Source organism: Lissotriton vulgaris, chromosome 1_1 (genome assembly GCF_964263255.1).
Source record: "Lissotriton vulgaris chromosome 1_1, aLisVul1.2, whole genome shotgun sequence".
NCBI lineage: Eukaryota > Metazoa > Chordata > Amphibia > Caudata > Salamandridae > Lissotriton > Lissotriton vulgaris.
Window position 1 is genome coordinate 16,632,112 of NC_141685.1, and position 15,483 is coordinate 16,647,594.

The 15,483-nt window shown below is 45.7% G+C and overlaps 1 protein-coding gene across 1 annotated transcript in view; it reads right to left on the reverse strand.

Annotated features, from left to right (window-relative positions):
• The window catches only part of LOC147736977 (uncharacterized), a 37,331-nt gene extending 26,648 nt beyond the window's left edge, over positions 1-10,683 (reverse strand). Inside the window, exon 1 of the mRNA XM_086954643.1 lies at positions 10,541-10,683. The gene's annotated coding sequence lies outside the window, so the exon portion shown is untranslated. The remainder of the gene's footprint in view (positions 1-10,540) is intronic.
• Positions 10,684-15,483: the final 4,800 nt, after the last annotated feature.

A 15,483-nucleotide genomic window follows, 5' to 3' on the forward strand; every position in this document is an offset into this window, starting at 1 on the left:
TGAAATGGGTCCTTAACTTTTCAGGCAAAAGCACTCACTGATTTCTGAATAGTAAGTGTAAAAGCATTAAGGTAACCATGTTGTTCCTGCTTACATTTCCCATGGTTTGCTAAATTTTGCATTCCCTATAAGTGTTTACTTCTTCCAGGATGTTGTTCCTTTTTCTTTGTAGGCCGCATATTGATCTTGTCTAGTGCGTAATTTAAATTGCGCATCCAGGTGTTTATAGCGGACAACAATTGGGTTGTAGTTGAAAACAGTGGGAGTTTCTCAGTGGGGCAGTACGGTGTTCAGTGGGGGAGTGGATGTGGCACTATGGTCAGAGCTGCTGAATTTGGAACTGGGAACCAGGTTCAGCCTTAATAACCAGCCCACCAGACCACTCTCCTGCGAGAGCACAATCACATGCTAGACCTTAGAAGGCTTCGCAACACCTTAGAAGTCCTGCTGTCTTCGTACCAGCAGGTGGACCCTAGCATTACAAGTGTAGGTTAACCTTCAAGGCTTGTCCACCACTATCCATACTGATGTTCACATCCAGTCTTGCGGGCAGGCCTATGAAGCAGCACACCCTAGAACAACAGTCACTGAGGTCACAGGACCCTTGAGAAGGGCCAGCTCGAGGTTGGTGCAACCAGTGTGACCGCACCGGGTGCTGACTTTAGGTGAAGGCATCATGTTTGCAAGTATATTATGGTTTTAAAAACGCTTGCTGCCTCCTTCCTGGCTTCCAGCACTTTTCGGCAACAATAAAAATGTTGTGATGACTCTGGTGATTAATGTTCTTCCTAGAGAGAGATCAGAATTTTGTCTAGTGGAAGTTTTGACTCATGGAAAGGTAGCTCAGATGGTTAATGTACTGGCTGCAAAGAGCATGCGCCATGCAGATCACAAAGTGCACATAATGTAAATAGGTCAGTGGGCTACTGCTTTTGTCAGAGATCCTTTTGTTACTTGCAGTTTATAAGTTAAAATCCTAACTTAGAACAGTGAGCTATTAACTGTCATCTAAGAGCTGCATACAAACTGCAAGGTATAAATTTGAGCGTTATGTCCCCCCCTCCCCCCCCAGTCTTTGATGATCCTAATGTCCCAAAAAGTGTTCTTTTGGACAGAAATCAATTCTGATTATTAAGGAGAACCCCCAACCATGGTAATACGTTTTAAATTCCGGGTATTGTGTTTCTCCAGGCCAATCACTATAAAACTATACGGGCTACGAGTATGGTTGTCATGTGACTCCTACACCTTGCAGTCCTTTGTCTTATGTAACATTTTCTATACAGTGATTTACACACATTGATTGTCTCTGTGTAATGTGTGTGATGTAAAGTGCTCTGACATCCTACAATGTTATGAGTGGCACTGTAAATCAAATTAAATGCATCTGAGTGAGAGTGGCTATGGAGACTATGGGGGGCACAGTTAAAGGGTGGTAGTGAGGGAATTCATGGCAGAGATGGTCATTGGGGGGCACTAACAAATATTAATGCACAGGACACCACCAGTGCTATGGCTGGCCCTGCCCATTAGGCCAGTCTGCCTCACCCAAAGGTACCTCCATTGGCCTAGTTTCAGCATCAGTAGCTGCAATTCACCAGGGATTGGCAATGCAGGATTTTCACACACCAAACTAAGTTTGCAAACTTCACAGTCTCCCTGCTTCATTCACAAGCACTTTTAACATGTGCTGCCTGCTGTGGGGCCACTGGAATTAATTATGCAGCAAAGGATGACAACATTATGCCGTAGTGTTGACTAAATTATGCATTAAAAAAAAGGCTGCAGCGTAATGCAGTATATTTTCAGATATTTTATTATTTTGACGTGTGTACACATGCTAACAGTCTCTGGAAAGATTTTGCCTTATTAGTATCAGTGTAACATACAAATGCAGCAGTGAGAAAGGTGACCAGTCAACCTTTACAATAGCCCATCCACTCAGCAGCAACACAAGTCACATTTTATATTAACTTTTGATATGTTTGAGCTACAAACAATTTATTTGTTTAAATGGTCAGATCATGCAGCTGATCTTGCATTATGAGGCAAATATGGCACAGCCATAATTTTAGAGAAAACATTTGCAAACTAGGATATTTTGCCATTCATGTTTGAACTGCTGTTGTTGAAAAAGGATGAAGTGCTGATGACAGAAACTCCAGGGCACGGAGACAAAGTGCTTGTGTTTCCACATTTTATCATATTTGGAACATTCTGTGATTAGAAGCATATCCCACTTTGTGAATATATTTTAATGTCAAAAACTCAAAATAAACTTAAATATTCATGTGTATCCATTGGTTGATTAAACTGGGCAGTGAAATGCCAAACAAATACTAAAAATTGGGATGTCTGCGCATTCTAGCCTCACCTCTGGCTCCACCCACAGATCCAATCCCTGGGTTATTCCCACCCTCCGATTCTCCGCCCACTGTTCCCCTACTTTTTTCCCCCCACTTCTCCACTGTGTAAGACTCAGCATCCCTGGACCTGTGATGTGGCGCAGCTGCGGGCGCCGCATGTTCCACACATTTACGGTGCCGGGCTTCCGCATAAGGGAGCTGGCCATTATTGTACCCCTAAACGTGCGCACGATGTCAGTTTGACATTGACTACACATAGAGGGACTCTAAGTTTCTTTTCAAAAATATAGCTAACATTTGGACCTATACATTTTATATTGTATAAATTAATTGAATGTGTGTAAAATTTAGCAATGCCCGGGGAATTCTAGTAAAGGGAGCACCCACTGTCAAATCACTAGCGTGTGCGATTGCTGCATTATTTATTACTAACTTTGACGTTGTGCTTTAACTTTGGATGAAAGTTATCATGAATTTTAGCACCAAGAAGCCAATATTGGTAAATATGTGTGCTACAAATAATCCCTAACATACACTTTGCATACAGTATATTTAATCTGGTGCTTTATCATAGGCTGTTTTAAAGTATTCTGATAAAGATCGAATCGTGCTGAAGGCAGCCTTGATTGGTGTTGGATCGAGGACCCAGAAGTCTGCACACCTAGCAGACCGAGATAAAGCACCTTGTCAGAAAGTTTAGCGTTTTCCCTACAGGTGGTGTTTGTTGGCCCATGGCAGGGTCAGTCCTATGTCCTGGATTCCTGGCATTTAATTGAGTCTATCCTAGTTCTGCACCCCAGTGTTTCGTCTGCCCCACTTGGCACACATCATGTCGGAGGATGATGATGACTTTAACATTTTGCCCCCCCCCCGGAAAAATTTCTGTGGACGCCCATGTCTGAGACAACTAATACCTGATTTCCAGAAAAAAGGGGCCACCGTTTACCTCCAGAACCCGGCCAAACTGAAAATTATGTGGAAAGGGCAGACAAAATCCTTTTTATCAGAGATAAAGTCTAAGGAGTTTCTACATACACTATAAAATCTAGATTGTTATTAGGCAGGATATTACGTTATCACTTAGCTTGGAATATCACTATATCAAACTTAACTACCAAAGCACTAGGGTTCTAATTGAGTTTAATCTTTGTCTGCTTCCCCCTTTTTTTTTTCTCTTGTGGTGTGCGGAGCCGGAGGAGCGCGGCACTCCATACTTTACAGGAATTGACAGTTCCTGAGTCTCATGTGTGGGGGTGGGGGGTGGGTGGCTGGTCCTGGACCAGAGGGTGGTGGTGGTGGTGGTGGGTGGTGGGGTGTAATACAGCAATAATGGCTAACCCAAGCATCATAAAACAGATCACTTGGAATCTTATAAGCCGTAAGAGTATTAAGAATCAATTAAAAAAAGACTATTGTTCATCCTTCTTTTTAAGATTCTAAAATGGGGAGAAAATTAAATATTAATGGCCTGAATGATTTTATAAAGTTAGGGATTTTGCGGCATTTGATTCAATCTCTGCAATTTGATATTATATGTCTACAAGAGACACATATCCCATGGTCCAAAAAAAGTCTGCTGAAAAATCTGGGTCTTGAGCTTCTAATTTGTTCTAAACAAATGGGAACCACAAGAGGAGTTGCTATTCTCATAAAACAAAGAATTGGGAAATGTGTTAAAACTTTAGGTGATAAATGGGAGAGATGGGGACTAGCAGAAATTGTTATTGAAGGGACTAAATTTACTGTCGGTTCTATATATGGTCCAAACTTAGACGATAAAGAAGTATTTAATCTAATTAATTCTGAGTTAGCGGAGTGGAACCAACCCCTCATTCTGTGTGGAGATTTTAATATCAATATCGAAGCCAACTGTAACATTAGGAATATTTGGAATTATAAAGGCCGCAAGATCCAAACCTTTAGAGCTCTCAGGGACTTAATCTTGGGGAATGGACTGATAGATATATGGAACAAGTTAAGACCCACGGAGCAAGGTTTTACTTATTTTTCAGCTCCACACCAAAAATGTGTTCGTTTAGATTATTTTTTTATTTCTGCAAAGATTACTGAAAATATAACTATAGATGTTTTACCACAAATTGTCTCCGACCATAACCCTATTGTACTAGAACTAGTACTCTCTCCTCAGGATTACCCTCAAAAAAGGCAATGGTCATTTCAAAGAAATTTACTCTTAGATCAGGACTATCTAGTTCATATGGATACGACTATAAAGGAATTCTTTTTGTGCAACAATAATACGGCCTCAATACAGACAGTCTGGGACACTTTTAAATCGATCATAAGAGGTGAGACCATGAGCTATTCGCAATACCGTCTAAAAAAAAAAAAAACAAGCCGAATTTAAGGCTGCCTTGGACAAAGTAAGTCAGCCGGAATTAAAACTAGCCTCCTGTATTAGACTTGGTTCTAGTGTACAGGAAGCCCAAAAAGTTTTATCTTTTGAGCGGTCAGCTGTCTATTCACTCATGGCTGAGCAGGTATCAGTGAAGTACAAATTATTTTAAAAAGACTGCTATGAATTAAGTGAGCAGACGGGTAGAATATTAGCGCAAAGACTGAGGCAGAAAGCAACTATTGCTGAAATAACTAAACCGGGGTGGGGTGTGAGCTAAAAAGTACCTAAACAAGCAGACTCGCGGAAGAATCGAGGAGGTAATAGAATTAGAAAGACGAATCGAGGAGGAAATTAGTATCAGAGAGGGGTGAGACGCAGGTGTCAAATCCAGAAGAGGCTACCTATTCTGTATCACATATGAGAGTACCTTCAAATATGCGAGGTCAACATTTCTGCTGCACAAAAAAACCCTCGTTTAATATACTAAACGTTTGCTCCGCGCATAATAAAAATCTTGCCCACATATACTGTACAGTTGACCCCTGACATGCCTCTTAGGTCACTAGTAGCATGGTCATTGGTGATGTGGTGTCAGGGATATTTTCAACTTTGTTTAAAAACTCACTTGTAATAAATATATTACTAAAGCAAGATGTGATGGTGCACCTTCATTTACAGAACAAGCACATTTTCCACTGGAAGGGCTACTAACTTTCACGCCAACATGCAGTTTTACTAATAAACTATATAGCATTTTGAAAATCGGATTTATCAAAAATATTGTTTATTTGTACATCACCAAGTGAAGTATTCTGATCGGCATTCATTCAAATAAAATTATTTTTTCATCAAAGTTACAAAAATGCACTTTTATGACTACTGAAATATATTTTAAAATATTTGTACAGTTTGACAAGCTACTTAAATCTTGTATGTTAGAAAAAAACATGATATCCGACAGTCCTCTCATTTCACACAGTTCACTTTACAAAATCCTTCTGGGTTGCAGTGAGAAAAAGGAAAAGAACATCTCCAGGATAAAATAAGCAGCAAGTTGTAAGAAGGAATAAACTGGCATTTGACCTCTGTCTCCGAATGCAGAGTAAGTGTGACAAGATACAAACAAGATTTAAATGAATCTTTATTGCTCATTCACTCTCATTAAGATAACACCTGTTCTTTGTCAGCAAGCCAGAACGCGCCAGTAGGCCTGAAAATAGTTTGCCCTAATAAAATCCGACTCTCCACAACGAGTTGGCAATTAGATTCCTTGAGGTCTGATTAGTGTTAGATAGTGGACTTCTTTGCAGATGCCCCTCCCCTCCACTGTTTGCCCCATTAGGACTGCTGGATGCGGGTTTTGGACACTGATAGTGCACTGGGATCTGCTAGCCTGGCGATCCCTAGAGTAAGACGAGCTGCCCACCCGAAGTGGATGCCCCTCTAGTATAAAGTGCCCCACTGCCTTGGCGGGCTCCCCAGAACCATTTGCTGCCAAGACTAGAGTCTGCCCTCCTGTCGGTTGTTCTAGCATGTCCACAGGATGGGAGACAAAGGACCTTGGCAGGATGAAGATCAGACCTCCTCCCTCCCAAAATGGCTAATGTTTACAGTCATCAAGACGGTTAGCCTAAAAGGCTTTCACTGCCCTTGAGGTGTAGTTTCTTGCCCCCCACTTGAGCACAAAGTCCTTCCCGCCCCATCCATGTAGGCAGGCGGGAATAGTAGTTATTCAGGAGGTGTACGCCTCAAAAAGGCATGCAACACCTTATGTGTACAGCCAAGAAAGGGTTCTACCATGTTGGAAGACCCTAGATCAGACGAGTCTGGATAGTAAAGGGACGTACACCTACAGCATGTTGTCACTGCAGGGACGGCATAGCAGCAGGGACCAGTAGCCCACTGGCCGCTGTTCCTCACACCCTGAACGCCCCCTAAACTAAGACTCAAGGAGTTCTCCCGACACAAGAACCTCTGTTCGGTGTTTGAATCCTAGAAGAGGCACTACGAAAACACTATCACCGACAAAAGGACCTTGTATTCTGCCACAGTGCAAAGGGAGGACATGTAAGTGCACTTAAGAGACTGTATATTGGAAACGTGTGCTCGACGAATGTCCGTGGTAAAAGCTTACTGCTCCCTGCAAGAGGGACCCCAGTGAATGGCAGAAACCGAAGCAGACCTCCAAGGATTGGTGGGTTCAGTCCCCTGCAAGCTGCAGGAAAATAGACAAGCTACGAAACCAGAATTGCAACCGACATGGCCTGTCGGGAGCCAGCCTGAGGAGCAGAGGTGTCCTGCAACTCCAGAGTGGTAGCCAAGCTTTCTCCGAGTTGAAGCTGCTACTCTGCTCCTGTCGCCCTCCAGCAACAGTAAAGTAACTGTAGACTACATTTGCCGGGCTATGTCACATGCTTTTTGTGAAGACTGTTCACAATTCCATGTTGCCCTGTACAGTGCGTGCCACCTTAAGCCAGCCTTGCTCGTTGGCCAGTACACAATCTATAAGAAGGGCAGACTCCGATGTTGTGTGTGTTCATTTGGTGTAATCCGGTTTCAGATTCTGGTGCAGGATATGTGCCCCTAGGCCCCGGCTGTTAACACTTTCCTCCAACACATCCGGCATGAAAATGAGCTGCAGAACCCGGAGAAGAGGGGTCAGCCCAGCAGCCCCTTTAATAATGATAAATCAAACTAGAAGCCGCAGAATAAAATGACCTTTTAAAAATGAAGAGAAAAAAAATGAGAACAGCCCTGGGATGTAATTTGGCCGCACAGCTCACATTCCTGCATGCTGAGCAAGGGACTGTCTAGTGGCTTGGGTTGCCACCTGCTCTGGATGGCTTTGTGCTGTGGTGTTTAAATCCTGCTCTGGCACCAAAGTCTGTCCAGAGCACACCATGCTGACAGATAAGGTGGCCTTAAAGCGTGGTATCAGAGCGCTTTACATTAGGATGAACGAGTTACAGGTTACATCACATTTGGATCTTATCAAAGTCTGGGCAGCACTAGGTGAAAAAGCTGAAAAACGTTCCCTTTTCGGTTGTTTAAAAAAGCTTCTGTGTCACCTGGAAGTAGTTTGTGGGCTGCTTCCTCTGTGCCAGGAGTTGTTAGCATTTTTCCCCCGCGCCTATTCTTTGTTTTATTCTTGAGTCATACAAGTGTATGACTCTAATGTATTTGCAGTTCAGTTGTCAGCTGAAAGGTAAGCTATAAGATGACTGGATATGAACTTCAGAGAGGAGGTTTAGGCCTCAGGAAGCATCAGATGTGCTTTGCCGACACACTTGCAGTGGCACGCCTCTCTAAGCGCGTGAGGTTCTGGAAATTATTCACCAATACACCTTTAGGGTCGCTTTAATTAAATATTAGATGGAAGAGGACCACAGATTTTATAACTTGAAGAGGCCCGCGCGCTACTTACTTGGCGAAATGTTTTATTATAAAATAAATTGCCTTACTAGAAAGAAAATAAACGTGTATTTTAACTGTAAAATGTGTCTTACTTTGACTGTGTTTTCAAACGTCCTTAACACTGGGTTGAAGATCACATCAACCGTGACAGGATGCCCAGCAGACCAATCACATCACTGCACGCTCACTGCTGTATACATTGGTAACATCTTATGACAGGCACTAATGTATGCTTAGGACTATATTGTTCAGTATAAAATATGTGACAGAAACACAAGTGTGTGCACCAGGCTGGGAATAACGTGTGCTTGAGTTTGTGTGTTAATAAATTGCTGCATCGGTAATAGCACGTCTGGGACGATAGATGTAAAACTGATCTACCCACAGAATCAATAACACATGGGCACATTGTTTTAAGCACTGTAGTAAGTGTTCATCCCACTAGTGCTGCACACCACTGGAAGGAAAAGCGCCAGCGGCCTGTTGGGCGTCCATCAGTTGATGCATGCGTTTGAAAGTGAAAAAGCAGCGCATAGTGAGAGTCACTCCCTCCCTTGGACCCGTTTCCAGCGCGCTTTCAACCCCTGCAGCTGCCGCCAAATTCCCTGCAATCGCATGCAGGGCACTCCCAAAAAACTGATACGGCACCCAGCCACTTTTGACCTGCGGAACGTCCTCTACTTCTGAAATAACCTACATTTTTACCTAACCATTCAGTCACTCGCAGCAATAATAACACCATCTGACCTCCCCCGAACCGTAATACGCAAACTCATCTTGCGTGACGCCCTAGGCAAGACTCAAGCTGCATGACAAAATGAACCTTCCCAAAAATCTAGGAAAGCTAAATACTCTTAGGAAACACGCCTGCATATACTGAGGTGAGGTCAAACGAGTAAGATGTAACGGGACTGCATCGCTGACTTGCATAACATTGGGGGTTATACTACATTCTGTTTAAGAACTGTTTTCTCTTCCACCGTTAAAGGGGGTGAATGTAATGGTGCGTAATGGTGGTGTTGTTATCAAAGGCAAAGTGAAACAAGGCCAATCATGAAACAAATAAAGAGCAGCCTTCCTTGTCACTGGCCTCGCAGGCGGACAGTGTCGGATTTCACAGCGCTCGCGCTCTCTTCTTCGACCTGCGAATGGTTTATGCAAAGCAGCCTTGAGAAGCTGCTGGCAACCCTCGTTGCTTTCTGGCCACACATGTTAACAGAGGTCGGAAACGCTGGAGTCTCGAGCCTGAGGCACTTCCTTAACAGCCCGGGCCTTGCGCCTAAAGAGTCTGTGTCTTCTTTTAGCATCACGGCGCCCGCAAACGCTAGCTGGGTTTCATGAAACAGGAAGCATCACGGCGGCTGTGAAGTCTGAATTAATTTGGTGAGAGCGGAGACCAGTGCTTCAGATGGTGCAGGAAGCGTTGTCGGTCCTGGGTACAGAGCAGTCTTCAGTTACCAGGCTACAGCTAAAAAACAGATGGCTCACTGCACTTCAATTAAAAGAAGTGATAGCAGAGCAATCTAACACTGTAGTTAGGCGCCGCTGTATCGGGACTACAAGGAAGTTAGCAAATGACCAACAGCACGGAGATAAGAACACAACCACAACTAAGCCAATGGCAAGCGGGGAGACAGATTACAATAAGTTTACCCCAACATATAGATTACTTTAGGTCTCCCTGCAACAGTGCATGCATGCACTGCCAAGGCGAGGCCTAAAAATGGAGAGGGTGGCAAAAGTCCATAAACCAAAACCCAAATATAGTACAGGAGAGTAAGAACTACTCAAAACAAGAATTGGCAAAGCAAACAGGTTGCACGTCTGCAAGAGCTATTGGCATAGTTCATTTTATCTTGTACAGCACTGTGATTTACAGTACGTTTAAAGTTTTAAATAAAATGACTATGCAACAGTCATGTTTCTTTTGTTATCTATTAATGCATGAAGGGTGCTATGAGATTTGAATTAAAATGGGGAAGGGAAAGGAAGTATCAACACAAGCAACAGTCGTCTCCAAAAAGTATTGTGATATAGTCAACACTGCACTTGGTTATGGGGGATGCGACTGCTTAATACAGGGAATGGGATGGACAGTGGCAAGTACAAAGTATGGTGGAGAACGGGTAGTGTGATAGCAAATAAGCATCATGTTTAGGGGAAGAACGGTTTAATTTATGAAATAATGTAATTTAAATTGAAGAAAATTATTCTAATTAAAAGGCAGCTGTGTTGGTGGGTGGTAAAAATGTAACATGCACATTTAAGAAAAAAGGGGGGGAGGGGAGGATGCCCCAGACCGAGCGCTGCCGACCCGGCTCGGGGCCCACAGGGGGGGGGGACAATGGGGCGCCGGCCCCGCTCACTCGGCGGCTGTTCTCAAGCTCCCCCCGGGCCTCACCTGCTCCTCCGCGCCCCTCGGGTCCTCCGTGAGGCCGGTGCTTCCTCTGGTGGATCCCGGCCGCGGAACCGTCGTCATTGAGACGATCACCCCTCGGAGGATGGGATCCACCGCTGAACTGCGCATGCGCACAGCCAGCCATCAAAACACTGGGGGCGCCCGGAACTACTGGAAGCCGATCATTGCGCATGCGCAAAGGTAGGCAGAGCCACTACGCATGCTCAGAACTAGTAACGAAAAATACACTGCGCATGCCCCAAGCTACTACTACTACAACATGCGCATGCCCAGAACAATTCTGCGCACGTCCACGCAAGGAGACGTCACCCGCCACTAGTAATGCACATCGTCATACGCCACCCTCGCCGTCCTGGACTGCGCATGCTCAGAAACAATATACTGCCAAGCAGGATGAGCCCCAGTGCAGAGGCCCTCAGGGGCCCTCACTGCTGAGGCTCACTCATAGGGAGGCAAAGAATGTCTGCCCCGCCCAGGGAGCAGAAGTGTATGTCTGCCTAGAGATGGTAAAGGCATGGACAAGGGGGCAGCCGCCCAGGGCGCTGGGACAGTGAACTCCCCCCAGGTCTCTTCTCTGCCCACCCCCCCCCCCTCCTCGCAGTCTCCTGTTGGGGATCTGTACAGCCACTGGCAAGACACATTTCAACTCTTTTGTTTAACCACCTCTCTGAAAGTTTGTTTCCTATCCTATCAGCTCCAAGCAGCAGAAAATGGGTAAACAACTGAAAAGTTGTGACGAGCAGGGTCCCCCAAAATATGTGTTGCCCAGGGCCCCAAAAACCTTCAGTTTGCCACTGTCTGCACTGATGTGGTTATCTTCACTGTGTGCCCGGTTCAGAGGAGGGAGCCTGCATCTGACATGCTGTGGATACCCCCCACCATTGGTTCAGAGGAGGGACCCTGCATCTGACCTGTTGTGGGTACCCCCCCCCCGCCATTGGTTCACAGGAGGGACCCTGCATCTGACCTGCTGAGGGTACCCCCCGCCATTGGTTCACAGGAGGGACCCTGCATCTGACCTGCTGAGGGTACCCCCTGCCATTGGTTCAGAGGAGGAAGCCCTGCCTCTGACCTGCTGGGGGTACCCCCTGCCATTCTGCCAGAACCATCTTGCCTAGTGGGTGATTTCCAGGGGTCGAAGTGGGCAGGATCTGAGGGGCACGACACACCCATCCTTTTTTAATTTAAGAAAACTTTCCCAATGTTTTTCGGAAAGATACCCATCCCGGGATGCTTAATTCCGACATTAAAGATGTCTTAGTTGATGTGGAAGGGGAAGGGAGTCTCAACCCTGTGCTGTGAAGCTGAGGTAGGGACAGACACCTCAACAAAAAATACATATCCCGGGCAGGGGTGTGCTGCTTGAAAGAAATTTAAACATGCGCATTTGCAAGTGTAAAGGCTGATTGGAAGCTGGTGTTGGCTTTACTTGATGGAATTGCTTGAAGCTTCCTGATGACACAGATTAAGTATTTTGGGAGAGGTATTGCAAGGCAGTTACCAGCTGAGCTGTGAAGGGTTTGCTTGTAATGGGCAGTTATAAAATAAAATATGCACTAAGTACAATCTGGATATTATTAAAATATATAATTTGGAAGCACTTTATCTGAAATCTTTTTGCTCATTTTGTCGAAGCTCATCGTATACTGGGGGTTAAGTCTGTTGAAGTGTAGCCATGGTCTTGATTTTCTCTGGCAGAGCCATGGCTCTGCTCAGGATGAAATCTGTCTGCGCTTTAAATCTGCTTTACCATGGGCTATGTTCTGGCTGTGATTTGGCTCACTCCCGGCTCTCCTGTGCTGGTGTTCTGCTTGTGCTTTGGTTCAATCCTAGCTCTGAGGAGCTGCGCTTTGGCTCAGCTCTGGCTTGGTTCAATCGGAGCTGTACTGTAGCTGTGCTTTGGTTCAGTCCTGGCTCTGCTGAGCTTGTGACTATGCGATTGTGGATCTGCATTATGTGCGGTTTCATCTATGCTTATTACCTGACTAGGTGACCAAAATATTCCCAAAGTACATGCCCGCCACATTACTGCATGCTTCCTGCTTTCTGTATTCTCTGTGTTTATCAAGCTTTCTGGGATGGCCGAGCGTCTTCGTACTAACTGGCTACATCCTGGAGCTCATTAATAAAACTTCTTAACATTTTGGTTAACAGCATGTCTTTTAGGAAAATGCTTAAAACCTGGCTTTTGCTGGAATTGATGTGTCTCCTGAGCCATAGCGCAAGAGACATCTGACTGATAGCGCGCTTAAGAAAATTCAATTAATACAAGTTGCACGGCCTGCCAGGCTATTGTCAAACATAGGTTTTCGCCGTATCCTCTTTTCAAAATGGTATTTACAATTTGAAGTCTTATAACAGACATCAAAAACCAGTTCACTGGTCAAAAATCAGTTGATAAATACGTAATGACAGTTCTATCAAGTCAAGTCAAGTCAAGTCAAAAAATTTGTATAGCGCACTACATACCCAGAGGGTTTCAAGGCGCTTAGGAAGGGGAGGAGGATTATTTGTCAAATATCCACGTTTTAAGCTGCTTTCTGAACGCTAGGTGATTCTGGGTGAGGCGAAGGTAAGCGGGGAGTGAGTTCCATGTTTTGGCAGCCAGGTATGAAAAGGATCTGCCTCCCATGGTGGTCTTGTTGATGCGAGGTACAGTGGCGAAGGCTTGGCTGGAAGAGCGAAGTTGGCGGGAGGGGGTGTAGAAGGACAGTCGAGAGTTGAGGCAATCTGGTCCGATGTCGCAGAGTGATTTGTGTGCGTGGGTAAGCAGTCGGAAAGTGATCCTCTTATTGACGGGTAGCCAGTGGAGGTCTTTAAGGTGACCAGAGATGTGTTCGTTGCGTGGGATGTCTAATATGAGCCTGGCTGAGGCGTTTTGGATTCGTTGTAGTTTCTTCTGGAGTTTAGCGGTGGTACCTGCGTAGAGGGTGTTTCCGTAGTCCAGTCGGCTCGTTACTAGAGCGTGGGTGACTGTTTTCCTTGTTTCAGAGGGGATCCAGCGAAATGTTTTTCTGAGCATGCGAAGAATGTTAAAGCAGGAAGAGGATACGGCGCTGACTTGTCTGTTCATTGAGAGTGATGAATCCAGGATGACGCCAAGGTTCCGTGCGTGGTCTGTCGGGATGGGTGCTTTTCCGAGGGCTTCCGGCCACCAGGAGTCGTCCCATGCAGAGGGGGAAGTACCTAAGATGAGGACTTCTGTTTTGTCTGAGTTCAGTTTCAGACGGCTTTGTTTCATCCATTCGGCGACTTCTTTCATTCCTTCGTGTAGGTTAGTTTTGGCGGTGCTGGGGTCCTTGGTGAGAGAAAGGATCAGTTGAGTGTCGTCCGCGTAAGAGATGATGTTGAGGTTGTGTTGGCGGGCGATGGCCGCGAGGGGGCTCATGTATACGTTGAAGAGGGTGGGACTGAGTGAGGATCCTTGTGGTACGCCGCAGATGATTTCAGAGGCCTCGGACTTGAATGGTGGGAGGCGGACTCTCTGTGTTCTTCCGGTGAGGAACGAGGTGATCCATTCCAGTGCTTTTCCTTGGATTCCGATGTTTCTGAGGCGTTGTAAAAGGGTGCTGTGGCAGACTGTGTCGAAGGCTGCAGAGAGGTCGAGGAGGATGAGGGCGACTGTGTCTCCATTGTCCAGTAGAGTTCGAATGTCGTCTGTTGCTGCGATGAGGGCGGTCTCAGTGCTGTGTTTGGCTCGGAAGCCAGATTGTGAGGGGTCGAGTGATTTGTTGGCTTCGAGGAAGGCGGCGAGCTGGTTGTTGGCGGCTTTCTCGATGACTTTGGCCGGGAATGGAAGAAGCGAGATGGGGCGGTAGTTTTTGAGTTCGGTGGGGTCTGCTGTTGGTTTTTTCAGAAGGGCGGTGAGTTCAGCGTGTTTCCAGTCTTCTGGGAAGGTAGCGGAGTTGAAGGAGCAGTTGATGACGTCTCGGAGGTGCGGAGCTATGACGGAGTCTGCTTTGTTGAAGATGTGGTGAGGGCATGGGTCTGTGGGGGATCCAGAGTGGATGGAATTCATCAGGCGGATGGTGTCCTCAGTGGAGATTGGGTTCCAGGCGTTAAGGGTGTTTACGGGGGGAAGATGGTCAGCAGATGGTAGGGTGGGTTGGCTTCCGGGTTGGTTGTCAAAGCTGTTGTGGATGTCAGCAATCTTGTTGTGGAAAAAAGAGGCTAGGGAGTCGCAGAGGGTTTGAGAGGGGTTCGACAGTGTGGTCACCTGTAAACCGGCTTATGCGCAGGGTGTTGACACACTTGTGCAGTTCACAACCTATCCGTTGGATATTTTACATAGATTGTAATGTGGCACCTCACAGATATGTTCTTTATCATGTATTCGCTGCCACTGTCCGTGTTGTCTTCTTCTAGTATTGCCTCGAAGGACCCCATATGTCTCTAGGTCGCACGTGCTGCAATAGTCGTATACTATAGTTCTCCAACTGCGAACTACATCAGATCCTTTCAAGCATCCAGTCTTTGCTCTTGGGAGATGTCCCCCCACCCCAGCATATAGCTACAGTACTACCTCCATGAACTTTCTATATGTTTTAGGTACATCTCGTACACAGGCACGCAGTGCCACCAACGGTGTCCTGTTTAGCTGGGAATCAATCCTTGAGCTCAATTTCCCAAAGACCTCCTTCCCAGGAGGGATACATTTTTGGGCATGTCCACAACAGGAGCAGAAATCCCACTCTGGGGGCTCCACATTTCCAACATCTAGTGTATGTCCTGAGCGCTCTCCTACATAGGCCGAGTGGTGAGTGGCATATCCAATAGAGGTATGTATAGTGCACCAGTCGTGCCTGCCATTAGCGGATATTCTTTACATCTTCTCCCATGTCTTGCATCCAGCTCGTCCGTACTGTATTTTGTATTTCCGTTCTGAGCACAGTCTGAAGCACTGTAGCATCCAAAAGGGAGATCCG